This window comes from Abramis brama (assembly GCF_963993115.1).
Source record: "Abramis brama genome assembly, chromosome: 1".
NCBI lineage: Eukaryota > Metazoa > Chordata > Actinopteri > Cypriniformes > Leuciscidae > Abramis > Abramis brama.
Window position 1 is genome coordinate 46,980,435 of NC_139963.1, and position 12,676 is coordinate 46,993,110.

The window sequence follows — 12,676 nt, forward strand, 5'->3', positions numbered from 1 at the left end:
TAAAAGCATGATCAGTTGCTGCCCCCTGCAGGACACACAGAGAACATCTCTATCACAGAGGAAATAACTATTTTGGCAAAGTGAATGCATTACAGCTGTGGTTTTCAAACCTCTCCTGGAGTAAGGGAGAGCGGGGCACAACCTAACGCTTTTTGACTTTCTCAGTTTGTGTAAATCTGCTTAGGGTTCAGAGTATTTATTTTTCACCCACATTAATTTCCCACATGTCTAGCACAATTATGTGGTTTTGTTTTATTAATACCGTGTATAATTTTTTTCTTGATATACCCTGAAAGAATGGAAGTGAAATGTGACAACATGCCCCAGGTGAGGTTCTTGCGTGCATGTATGTCCTTTACTGCATTACATTTATGTCCTGTCCACTATCTAGCCGGGATAATTTAGATGCAGCCTTTGCACTTCACCAGGCGAGGGCGCTGTTACTGAAGCTTTAAGTAAAGAACCCATTTTCAAAACAATTCTTCTAAATGGTTCAGTGCTTCACCAAAGCTTAATTTGCCCATCACTAGCCAAGAGCTCAACTAAAGCAAACACTACAAACCACACATTTAAAATTAAACACCAACATCTAAAACTCGTATGTCTATATGTATGACAGAAATAAAGTCAAAGTGTTTAGTAATAAGTATCATGATGTGTAATGGCTGGAAGTCAGTTGTAGTTTGTGTGTTTCTCTATTTTCTGTTCTTGTGTTCCTCTTTCCTTCAGTGATTCTGCTTGTTAACAGCAGGTGTTCATCACTAATGCTCAACAATCACTTACATATTCACTGAATTATCTCACTGCAACACTGTGTCAATGTTACTTTTACTCTTTGTAGTGTGGATTTTCCTGTGGAGTTGAAAGGGTTAACAGTGTATGATAAAAAGACACACCCACAAAATGCATTTTAACAGTAATAAACTGTAAGCTATAAAACAGTTATATACTGGCAACACTGTTGCCAGTAGTTTACCTTAAAATTAAATTTTGTGGTAAAACTCTTCACTATTGTGCTGACGAGTAGAGCCTGTGCCTTAGTCCATGCAGGAGAAGACCAAGAACCATTCACTGTAAATGTTAAAGTTTTCCACAGTCCCTTTGGGATTATCAATAAGTAGATATGCAGGTTGTAATTAGGTTTTATTTCATCTGAACTTTTTCCAATACAGGATATGACAATGTTCTTATTTTCTAGTTTCATGATTACTTTTAAAGTATTCACAGACCCAGTTTCAACATGTAAAACGATCACAATACAGAATCAGTGCAAGCACATGCAATAAGAAAGAGTATACAGAATTAGATATGTTGTAAATATAAGTGGAGAATATCAATACAGACTCGTTAAATGCTGTTAGTTCACTAAGACAACACACATTATACTTTTAAAAATAAAGTAGAATTCTAGAGATGAAATGAGGTGAATAACACAGATAAGCAGGCAGCAAGTGTCCAGCACACACAAAACATATTTGCTTTGTGAGAAGAGGAATACATACATAAATATATTATAAACACAATTCATTTCAAGCATTTAAGCATAAGCTCTCAGATCATGAGAAACATTTCTGAAAGCATGAGAAAGCACTTTTTGAATGCTGTGCATCTATATATAAGTATGTACAGTATGTGATTATTAACCAGTAGTGATACAACTGCAAGCTTAGGCAGATGTTCCCTCTTTTGATCTTCAGATGGTCCATTCATCCAAACTCAAATGTCAAAAAGTGCAAATGTCAAATATGGTTGAATTTGAGGTTAACACAGAAATGAGTTTATTCGACCCTTGTCTAGCAATCCCAATGCTCCAAATAGTAATTAAACATCTAAAACAATCTTTATTTGTATGTTTTCTAAGAGGTGTACGTTTCTCTCTGCTCCACTCAGCACAAGTTTGGTATAGTTGTAAAGTGCAGCATTCCAACATTGTGAATATTCATAGCGAATTCTCGATGGCATGAGTCTGAACCAGTGAATGTGATTTACAGACTCATGCTGAGGAAAACAAAAAGATCTTACTCGTGCTGACTGACACTTCTGAAGTGTACACAAGACATAAACAGCGCATAAATCCTGACACATATACACAGAATGACAGTATTTTAAAATATCTGTCTTGGCTTCGCAAGCATAATGTCTTAAGCGAACGTTTGGTTAACTGTTGGGGAAAAACATCTGATGTGACTTCTATCTTAGACTGAACTTATTCTGACTTTTATTTTAGCACTGCATAACTCTCCTTTTTCACCTTCTCCTGTCCATGTAATCGTCTTTATACGGTCCGTTTTCACTTTTGGATGGCTTTCTATGAATTTCAGCCCAGAGAGTTCCTGAACTCTCTCATAATGCTTAACATACTTGTTTTTTACCGTTTCTGTGTTGTCTATTTTTGCTGCGTTTTTAATATCTGTATCTTCATCAAATTTGGATTGGATCACAAAGCATTCTACGTCTTCTTCTTTTATCATCCCATCCTCCTTCTCTGTAATTATCACCTTAAAGAAGTGAGTTGGCACTGCTTTCCCTCCCAGCCACTTCATTTCACTGGGGTCAGCACGATCCTCCGGCTCTTTTGATTTAAGTTTATTTTCTTTCAGGTAAAGTGGCCCAGTGTACACATGGACATTACGGACTACAGCATTCTCAGCTTTTTTCCGACAGTAATTCTCAATAGTTTTCCAATCCCCGTTGTTTAAGATCTTATCCTGTGGTACCATGTTGCTGAAGAAATAAGTTTCATAATAGGCTTCCTGACACCATCTGTGATTGGCAGCCGCAGCAAGATGACCTTGAACATAGACAGTGCCCTCAAATTCATTCCTTCCGAAGCTCATGGTCTCCTTACAATTGGTCTTCACAGTGTCTTTGTTCAGTATCTCATACACCCACTCAGCATTTTTGTTTTTTTTGTTGTATGACATGACATAAGATTTTCTTATCCTTATTTCAGTATCAGAAGGAAATCCACTGACTAATTTATAGGGTGAACTGACAAATGACACTATATCTTCATCTGGTTTAGAGTCTGATTCAATGCCAGACATTTTAAAGAACGGGACTTTTATACTTTTACACTCATAACTACGCTCCCTTCCTCTTAAATCCCAAGACATTTTCCTTCAACGTCTTCTGCTTGAATCTTAATCTATTCCTTGTATTACTCGTTTGATATCACAAGCTGGACAGCAATTACTGTAATTTTATTTTAATGCCACATCTCTTCTCAATCTTTCATTTAGTTTTCTCTAAATTGTCAGCACCTTTAAAAAATGACAACAAATGCTTAGCTATAATCTAAAATGACATCAGTGTTTCTCCTCCCTTTCTCAAGAGTAGCTTCACAATTACAATCAGATTCAGAAGGATGGCTTTGTACACAGTTAAAATCTGGTTTTATCACTTCTTCAAGAGCTTTAACTAAGGATCCTCTCTTCTTCCTGCTAAAATAATGTAAAAAACAAACAAAAAAAGTGTCAAAATTCTCCTTAATTCAGGACTTAAACATTAAACAGGAACAGAAATATTTACTCACATCAATGGGTTTGTTGTGATCTGTCAGATAAACAGCAACTTCTGTGGCTCTGACTTTACCTCGAATCTGTTCTAAAACACACACACACACACACACACACACACACACACACACACACACACACACACACACACACACACACACACACACACACACACACACACACACACACACACACACACACACACACACACCCAAAACATATTTCATAACGTATACTTCAAACAGAACCACTTCAATACTTTTTATTAAGACATTAAAGGGGTCATATAATGTCATTTTTGTACAAGCTAATATGATTCTTTAGGGTCTAAATTAAAATTTTGTAATATACTTTAATTAAAAATTCTCATTAGTATTGTAAGAAAACACTCATTTTACCTGCACTGTAAAAAATAAAATCGTAAAAAAACAGTCATTGACTGTCAGCTACACTGTAAAAAAGAATACATTGATTTTATTAATATCTAATTAATAAAAATGAGGCAACAGATTACAAGCAATATTATTAATTAAATTTAACAAATTAGAATTGAGTAATAATTAATCAAATTAATTCCTTAAAAGTTAACCATTTAAAATGAGTAAAATGTACAAAATATCTTTTATTGCCAACATTGAAGACACCTGGTGTTAACAAGCAGAATCACTGAAGGAGAAAACCATAATTAAAGTCACCATTGTGGAGATCAGTGTGTGTTTTAGTTGGGCTCTTGACCTTAAATTATTAACTTTAAGTTTTGTTTGGCTGCTGTACATGAGTCATAACAGCCAGATGAACAAAGAGAAAAGGTGATCTGATGGTGTTGGTTGTGATTTAACATAATCATTATTTCACAATCATTAGACCTGAATCACTGAACCTCATATAGAGTCCAGTTTATGAGTTAAGTTAACTTTATTAATTACAGCAGTATAATATTTTTAGCCTTTTCAATGAAATCCAAATGATCAAAATCAATAATAAAAAATAAATCAATATGTATGTTTTTTTTTTTTTTTTTTTTTTTTTTTTGGCACAAACACACATCATGATTTTGCTTATGAATCTCAGCAATGGTGACGAACAGATCACCTCTGAACATAAGCTCATTATTTATTCATGCAGCAATGCATGATGGGAGCCATGAATGAGTTTTGATTGGTGGAACCCAGAATGCACTGCAACATGCTTTATAAATGTCACCATTGTTTAGATTCACAGGCTGATTATTGATGTCTGTGTGTCTCCTTTTTATGTAAGAGTAACTTTTTAGAAATTATTTGCCTTACATTGTAAAAGTTAAAAATATTATGCTGTACAAGGACAGTGCTGCTATAATTAATAAAGTAATTAATAAAGTAAACCTAACTCATAAATTGGATTCTATATGAGTTCAGTGAATCAGGTCAAATGATTGTGAAATAATGATTATGTTAAAACACAACCAACGCCATTACATCACCTTTTCTCTTTGTTCATCTGGCTGTTATAACTCATGCCAAACAAAACTTAAAGTTAATAAGTTTAAGGTCAAGAGCCCAACTAAAACACACACTGATCTCCACAATGGTGACTTTAATTATGGTTTTCTCCTTCAGTGATTCTGCTTGTTAACACCAGGTGTCTTCAATGTTGGCAATAAAATATATTTTGTAAATTTTACTCATTTTAAATGGTTAACTTTTAAGGAATTCATTTGATTAATTATTACTCAATCCTAATTTGTTAAATTTAATTAATAATATTGCTTGTAATCTGTTGCCTCATTTTTATTAATTAGATATCAATAAAATCAATGTATTCTTTTTTACAGTGTACGGCTGCCAAACAAAAACCGTAAAAATAAAGTAAAATATCCTAATTTAAATTAAGTGCAAAACACTTTTACAGAAATTTTCCTTAAATGTTTTACGGAAAAACAGTGTTTTTTTACAGCTATTTCCTGAATTATTACGATCAAACACCTTCATTGTAAAAAAATCCCATAAAAAACAGTCAAATGACTGTCAGCAATGGCTACCATACAAAAAAACGTAAAATTAATGTAAAATATATAAGTGGAAAATACTTTTACAGAAATCTTCATTAATCTTTTTTAACAGAAACACACAGTTAATTCACATTTTTTCTGATTTTTTACTGAAAAACATGCAGTTAATTATATACATGATTTGCTGTGACTATACGTCACTGCATCAGCAACTACACAGTTACTGTCTGTTAAATAAAGCAACATGCAGCATTTCATCTCTGTTTTATTTTTCTCATCCTGAACTGAAGCTCAGGCTCTACTCTTCAACACAATGGTGACACACAAAACACACCATACAGAAACACTTTAAACCCCAACAGAACATTAAACACTAACAGATCTCTCAGGATCTCAGCATCTTCACTTATTACAATCCAGACTTTATTTCTTTCATACTAACATTCTTATTGAGAATTAACAGAGGTTTAGAAGTTGAAGTTTTATTGAAAATAATAAAGTTTGATGTCACCATGATGGAGATCAGTGTTTGCTTTAGTTGGGCTCTTGACCTTTTAGTGTTTAACTTAAAATTTTCTCTGGCTGCTTTAACTGTGTGTCTTTGATGCATATTTGTTAAGGTAGGAATCCAAGAGAAATTCAGATCAGATGATGTTAGTCTCTTTTTAGTGATAATAGTCATCATGTAGTGTCCTGCTTTATTGATACCACCTGAAGTGTGATATCTGATTAAGTAATTAAATATTAGTTGTTAATTTTTGCATGATAAAACTGCTATAGAAGATCCTGCAGTGCTGTGATACTCAGATTTTATGATGTCATTATACAGAAAATGTTTTGACAGGATTATATAGACTCACTCAGACATCAAGAATCAGCGTATAAATCACAACAATGGTGACAATGAAAAATAAATCTGAACTACTACAAAGTCACAAAAAGGCTTTGTTGGTTGTCACCATTGTTGAGATTCATATGTTGATTCTTGATGTCTATACTACAAAAAAAAAAAAAAAAAAATTAACCAGCTCAAAACTTTTTCCATATAATACATATGTTTTTAAATTTTATTACAATATTATTACAATTTTGTTGCCAAGGATCATGTGAGAAATTATGACATTATAGACTTTGTATAAATCTAAATTCAATCTACATATTATGTAATCTAAACTAATATATTCAAAGATTTGGCTGTCATATCAGTGAATCAGATCATCACGATGACTGTAACATCACTTATGAATGATCAAGATCATCTGATATTTCTCCTGCATTTATTGCTATAACAAATATGTATTAAATACACAGTTAAAGCAGCCAGAGAAAACTAATGTTAAAAACTCAAGTGTCATGAGCCCAACTAAAGCAGACACTGATCTCAATCATGGTGATATCAAATTTATTTTAAAGCTGTCAGCTGCGGCTGTCAAACAAAAACCGTAAAAATAAAGTCAAATATCCTATTTTAGAAGTGCAAAAAACTTTTACAGAAATTTTCCTTAAATGTTTTACAGAAAAACACTGTTATTTTACAGCTATTTCCTGAATTATTACGATTTTAAAAAATTGCATGCATGTGAGAAATTATGACATTCCATCTACATGTAATCTAAGCTAATATATTCATATTTTTGACTGTCATATCAGAGAATCAAGCCATCATATGATGACATCATCAAAGAATGACCAAGATCATCTGAAATTTTCTCCAGCATTTATTGCTATAACAAATGTGCATGAAATACACAGTTAAAGCAGCCAAAGAATAACGTAAGTTAAAAATTGAAGTCATGAGCCCAACTAAAGCAGACACTAATCTCAATCATGGTGACATCAAATTTATTTTAAAGTTTTTTACAATTTATTTAAATTAGCATATTTTACTTTAATTTTAGGGTTTTTGTTTGGCAGCCGCAGCTGCCAGTCATTTGACCCTTTTTTTACGATTTTTTTACAATGAAGGTATTTGATTATAATAATGCAGGAAATACCTGTGAGATAACAGTGCTTTTTCGGTTTATTTAAATTACCATATTTGACTTTAATTTTAAGGTTTTTGTTTGGCAGCCGCAGCTGCCAGTCATTTGACCCTTTTTTTACGATTTTTTTTACAATGAAGGTTTTTGATCGTGATTATTCAGGAAATACCTGTAAAATAACAGTGTTTTTCAGTTTATTTAATTTAGGATGTTTTACAGTTTTTTGGGGAGCTGACAGTCATTTGACCATTTTATCATTTAACTGTTTTCTTTCTGTTAAATTACAGATTATATTTGTAATTTTACATACATTTTTATGTAATTTAAGAAAACAGAAAAAATACTGTATGAAAAATACAACAAATGTTCTGTATAAAAAGTGTGAATTACTGTAATTTGTCATTAATGTCACAATACCTAAAATAACAGCTGAATTTTTATTTTACAGATATTTTTTTGTAATTTTACAGTGTTTTGAGTACAATTTAAAATGAAAGAAAATGATCGTAAAAAAATCACAGTTATTTTCTGTAAAATTAGGATTTTTTTTTACAGTGTGGTCAAAAACAGCTCTGTTTTCAGCACGCCGTTTAAGTGCATGTGTCTTTAAATGATAATGAGCATTGCTCACCCCGCCCCTCTGTTCTGTGTGTACACCGTTTGTAACACAATAACACAATAACCATAACGCGTTGTTCATTATAAACGTGGGATATGAATTATATTGAGAACGTCGTACATAGAAAACATGCTGTAATGTACCCTGAGTGTAAACCTTAACCGCATTCATTGTGAAGCGTGCAGCAAGCGATTTGCAAAGATTAATATAAATATTAATATAAAGGTTAATAAAACGTTACACTCACTTCAGTTCTTCTGGAGGTGCAGCAGGAACACGAATAGTTGCTACAGATCCTTTTTTCAGGAGCAGCTTCTTAGCAAAACCAGCTTTATACTGACCCTTGTTTGTAAAGCAATGACAATGACAATGACAATTTATTTATAAAGCACAAATTAAACACAGCAGATGCTGACCAAAGTGCTTTCCACAAAGTCAAAGATAAACAACATAAAAGTATTTAAAAAAAGACATACGAACGAACAAAAGTTTAGTCGAACGCTTTTGAAAATAAAAATGTTTTAAGTTTAGATTTAAAAATATTAAGAGTTGGAGCCTGTCTTAGGCTGATTGGCAGAGTATTCCAAAGTCTTGGGGCAGCGATGCAGAAGGCTCGATCTCCTCTGCACTTCAGCCGCGATTTTGGAATAGACAGTAGGGCTTGATTTGAGGAACGTAAAGACCTTACAGGCTTATGTTCCATTGTTTGTAAAGCAGTCTGGTGTGTGAAATGATTCGCGCAATCATGAAAGCATTGACGTTGATCGTGGGGAATATTCCCTTCGAAAACAAACTCAGCCACTGCGTCTTCAGTGGTTCGGATTTAGGAACATCAGCATGACTGCTGTGTTCGTTATTGCACCGAATAACAGAACACCACAATCGCTTAGACCAGGGGTCCCCAACCCCCGGGCCGCGGACTAGTACCGCCCCGGAGTTGGCTATAAGTCGCATCAGTCAAAAAATGCGCCATGAAGAAAAAAAAAACATATAGCATATCGCACTGGACTATAAGTCACATTCCTTTAGAAATTTATTTCACACACAAAAAAAAACAATGTTACAGACGGGACAGTTCTCCGTTACGGACGTGAGCGCTCTGAAAGCGTCACTAGACTGCTTTAAAACTTTCACAGAGACCTCAAACAGAAAGCACAAACGTGTCTTTAAATTTTAATTTCGTTTTGTATTAATTGTATCTTAATTTTAATCAATGTTTCATCAACCAATTGTCTGGATTTAATAAATAAGAAGTAAATATATTAGAAAATAGATAATCATGACACAGAGGCGCCAGCGCGTGAACAGGAGCTCGTCTCAGGAAATTAACCGAAACTCAGCGTGTAAGGTAGCCTACTTGCCTCACAGACCTGAGACATATAGCTAAAGCTTGAAATGTCTACTTTTAACAGAACAATTCAAAACGAAAGAAAACTGACTGTTCTCTGATTATTTCATCCGTATGAAAAGATCGCGAGTCAGCATCGTCAACTTAGGCCACATTTACATATTTAGAGAAACGAATATTTCCCCCCCATCGTTTTCAAAAAAGTTGTTGTTTACATTAACCCGCATAAATACACCGTCGAGCGCCATCATAACTATGCCAAACCTATGGGCGGCAGTGTAGGGAGAAGGATAAAGCCATGCAAGCCAATCAGAATCCTCAAAATCGACAACAACGAATAGCACGAGCGACGTCCTGTTCCTTTCAAAACAACAGCGAGGTTCATGACGTAAGCATTTTCTGGCGCATAATGTGACGTTTGAGAACCTAAAACCCCGTTTCTCCCAGTTGACACGGCAACACATAACCGGCGTTTTCAGAAATCTCCACTTTGGCCGGAGTTTTTAGAAATAATCGTTTTCTTTGATAAAAACGTTGTTTCGTGTAAATGACAGGCCAAAACGCAGGGAAATATCTGCGTTTTCCCATCGTGTAAACGGGGCCTTAATCTTTCCAGCCGACACTGACATAAAAAAACTGGTTTATTAATGAACAATTAAAATGTCTCCTCCTATATTTTACATAGGCCTATTCATAATCATTAATTTTGCCGGTTCATTGTGACAGCTTTTAGGTGCTTTAGCAGCGCCACCCTTACATGTTACATGAACGCATCAGCACCGAAAACATGGAGATTTTTTTCTTTTTGGGGGCATTTTGTTTGTGTTCAGGCTTTCTCAGTTGTCTTTAGGCGCGATGTTACGAGGACGCTGCTAATAAAGTTGCGAGTAGGCCTACACACTGGATTCACGTTTATTAATATATTTAAAAAATAGCCTACCCCAGTTTTTATGCCAGTCATATCATTTTATTTTGTTGTATTTATCCGCCACACCTAAGGCCGGTCCGTGAAAATATTGTCTGATATTAAACCGGTCCGTGGCGCAAAAAAGGCTGGGGACCGCTGGCCTAGACGACATTATGCTCATAGACAGTGCTCCAGCTTTCACAACAATGACCGCGCCGATTCGCGTGGGCTATGATTGACAGCTCGCTCACGAGCGAGGGCGGGTCTGTGTTGAAACACTCCTGTCACTCAACAATCGTGGGAGGGGCGTCCAACCCTGTGACGTCACTAGGTCGAACGGGTTGATTCAGGAGAGGGGGAAACATATAAGAAGATTTAAAAAAAAAAAAACACTGGATGGATTTTAATTTTTTTTATGATGGTTGTGTACAGGCACTGCCAACACACATTTCAGTACAATCAACTTGTAAAAGTGCATGTACCATTATATGACCCCTTTAATAAGACATAAAAAACTTTAATAATTGATGTTATTAAATTAACACCACTCATGTTCATATGGGAACCACCAGCAGGGTGTTATTAGTAACACTGATGCAGTTTCAAAGTTAATTAGATAATTAAGTAATTAATTGAGTGATGATTGTTCGATTATTGAAGACACCTGATGATAACAAGTAGAATCACTGAAGAAAAGAGAAACAAGAACTACAACTGACTTGCACAGCCTTAGATGAAATCAACTGAAAATACATTACATTTCTCTTATTACAAACCAGACCCTTTATTTCTGTGTTTCCTTACAAAAGAAGGTAACAAAAGAAGCAAGGACGATGAAGTGATAGGTTTTGACATCAGGAAATTATATTATTTACAGCTCATTAGTGATCAAAAGTGGTTGTTTGTTATTAATTGTTTTTTTTTACACCAACAAAATGTTCATGCGAAAGATCAGACTTTCTGACTTTTTTTTTTTTAATACAATGTAATTTGTGAATACATTTGTTCGTAGCGCATTTTGCTATTTAAAACTTTTTACACTGACAAACATCTATACTAGACACTGCATGAAAGATAATATTTGAAAAAGTGTTAGTGTTGTATTACAGTATATTGTAGTTATCATCATAAACATCACACTAGGAAAACCAAAATTTTAAGCCTGAAATATATTGCAATTAATTTTAATCCATCGATTGAACCAGTTTGACTGATTTAAAAACTGATTTATCAATTGCTCAAAAGATTTTCTTTGTGACTCAGATATTTCTATTATGAGTCACAATCCACATGCAGCATCCATTCCCTGATGTCTTATTATTATTATTATTATTATTTTTTTTTGCGGTTTGCAGTTGCAGATCTAAACAGTCTGAAGAAATAGCCTACATCACAGTAAAAACATTTTTTAGTGCATTAAACCAAGTTAAGTGCTTTCAGATTTTAGCACATGCCTAATTCACCTATAACCTGCATGAACATAACATAAACCATACATTCTCAATAACCAAGACACTCTAATGTTCCAGTAGAACTAACATTCCCACAATCTCCCATGAATTAGAAATGATTAATTGGGTTTTAATAAAAGTGAAATAACAATACATGCAAATGTAAAAAAGTCAAACCTGAGGAAATCTGTGGTCCAAAACAGCAAACTGAGTTTTCTGATGGATATAATACAAGATAAGTGTCTTGCTTCCTTGAATTATTTTGCTGCAGTCTTTTGCCACAACATTGTGGGCTTAAATAGCAGCCTATTCGTGTTACACGTCAGCCAATCAGAAAGGATCTGTGTCTTCCGATGTCTGCTCTCACTCTCCAGCAAATCACATGACTTTCAGGAAAAAGACCACAGTGGAGGGGGGTGGTACAAATTACTTCCAACACTTAATCTGTGTAATCAAAGAAAGTTCACTGCATGCATAACTGTTTTTTCTTCTTTCCTATTGCAATTTTTGCAATTAACATCGAGAGATTTAAACATACGCGAGCACAAATTTATAATTGCCTATGATTCAGTACACACAGATATCAAAACCCAGCATATGAATCTCAGCAACACCAACAGCAAAAAATGAAAGCAAATATTTAGGGTTAAACAAAATAATAGTACACTTCAGCTGCATAATTTATTCATGCTGCAATGCATGCTGGGAGTTTTGTACTATGCTGGTACCCAGCATGCATTGCAGCATGGCACTTTAATTGTCACCATTGTTGAGATTGTGCTGGTTGTTGATGTGCGTGTGTCACTGTTGACTAATTTTTAATGCTCATGTTTGATAAATCTGATGCAGGACAGCTGAATT

General features: G+C 34.4%; 1 long non-coding RNA gene across 1 annotated transcript; it reads right to left on the bottom strand.

Moving 5' to 3' along the window:
- Window positions 1-1,126: 1,126 nt before the first annotated feature.
- On the bottom strand, window positions 1,127-12,142 carry LOC311083767. The gene is made up of 4 exons (XR_014606357.1): window positions 11,993-12,142; window positions 8,357-8,451; window positions 3,536-3,606; window positions 1,127-3,443 (listed from the first exon to the last, which is right to left on the bottom strand). It is a non-coding gene; the product is annotated as an uncharacterized lncRNA (long non-coding RNA).
- Between the last annotated feature and the right edge of the window lie 534 nt (window positions 12,143-12,676).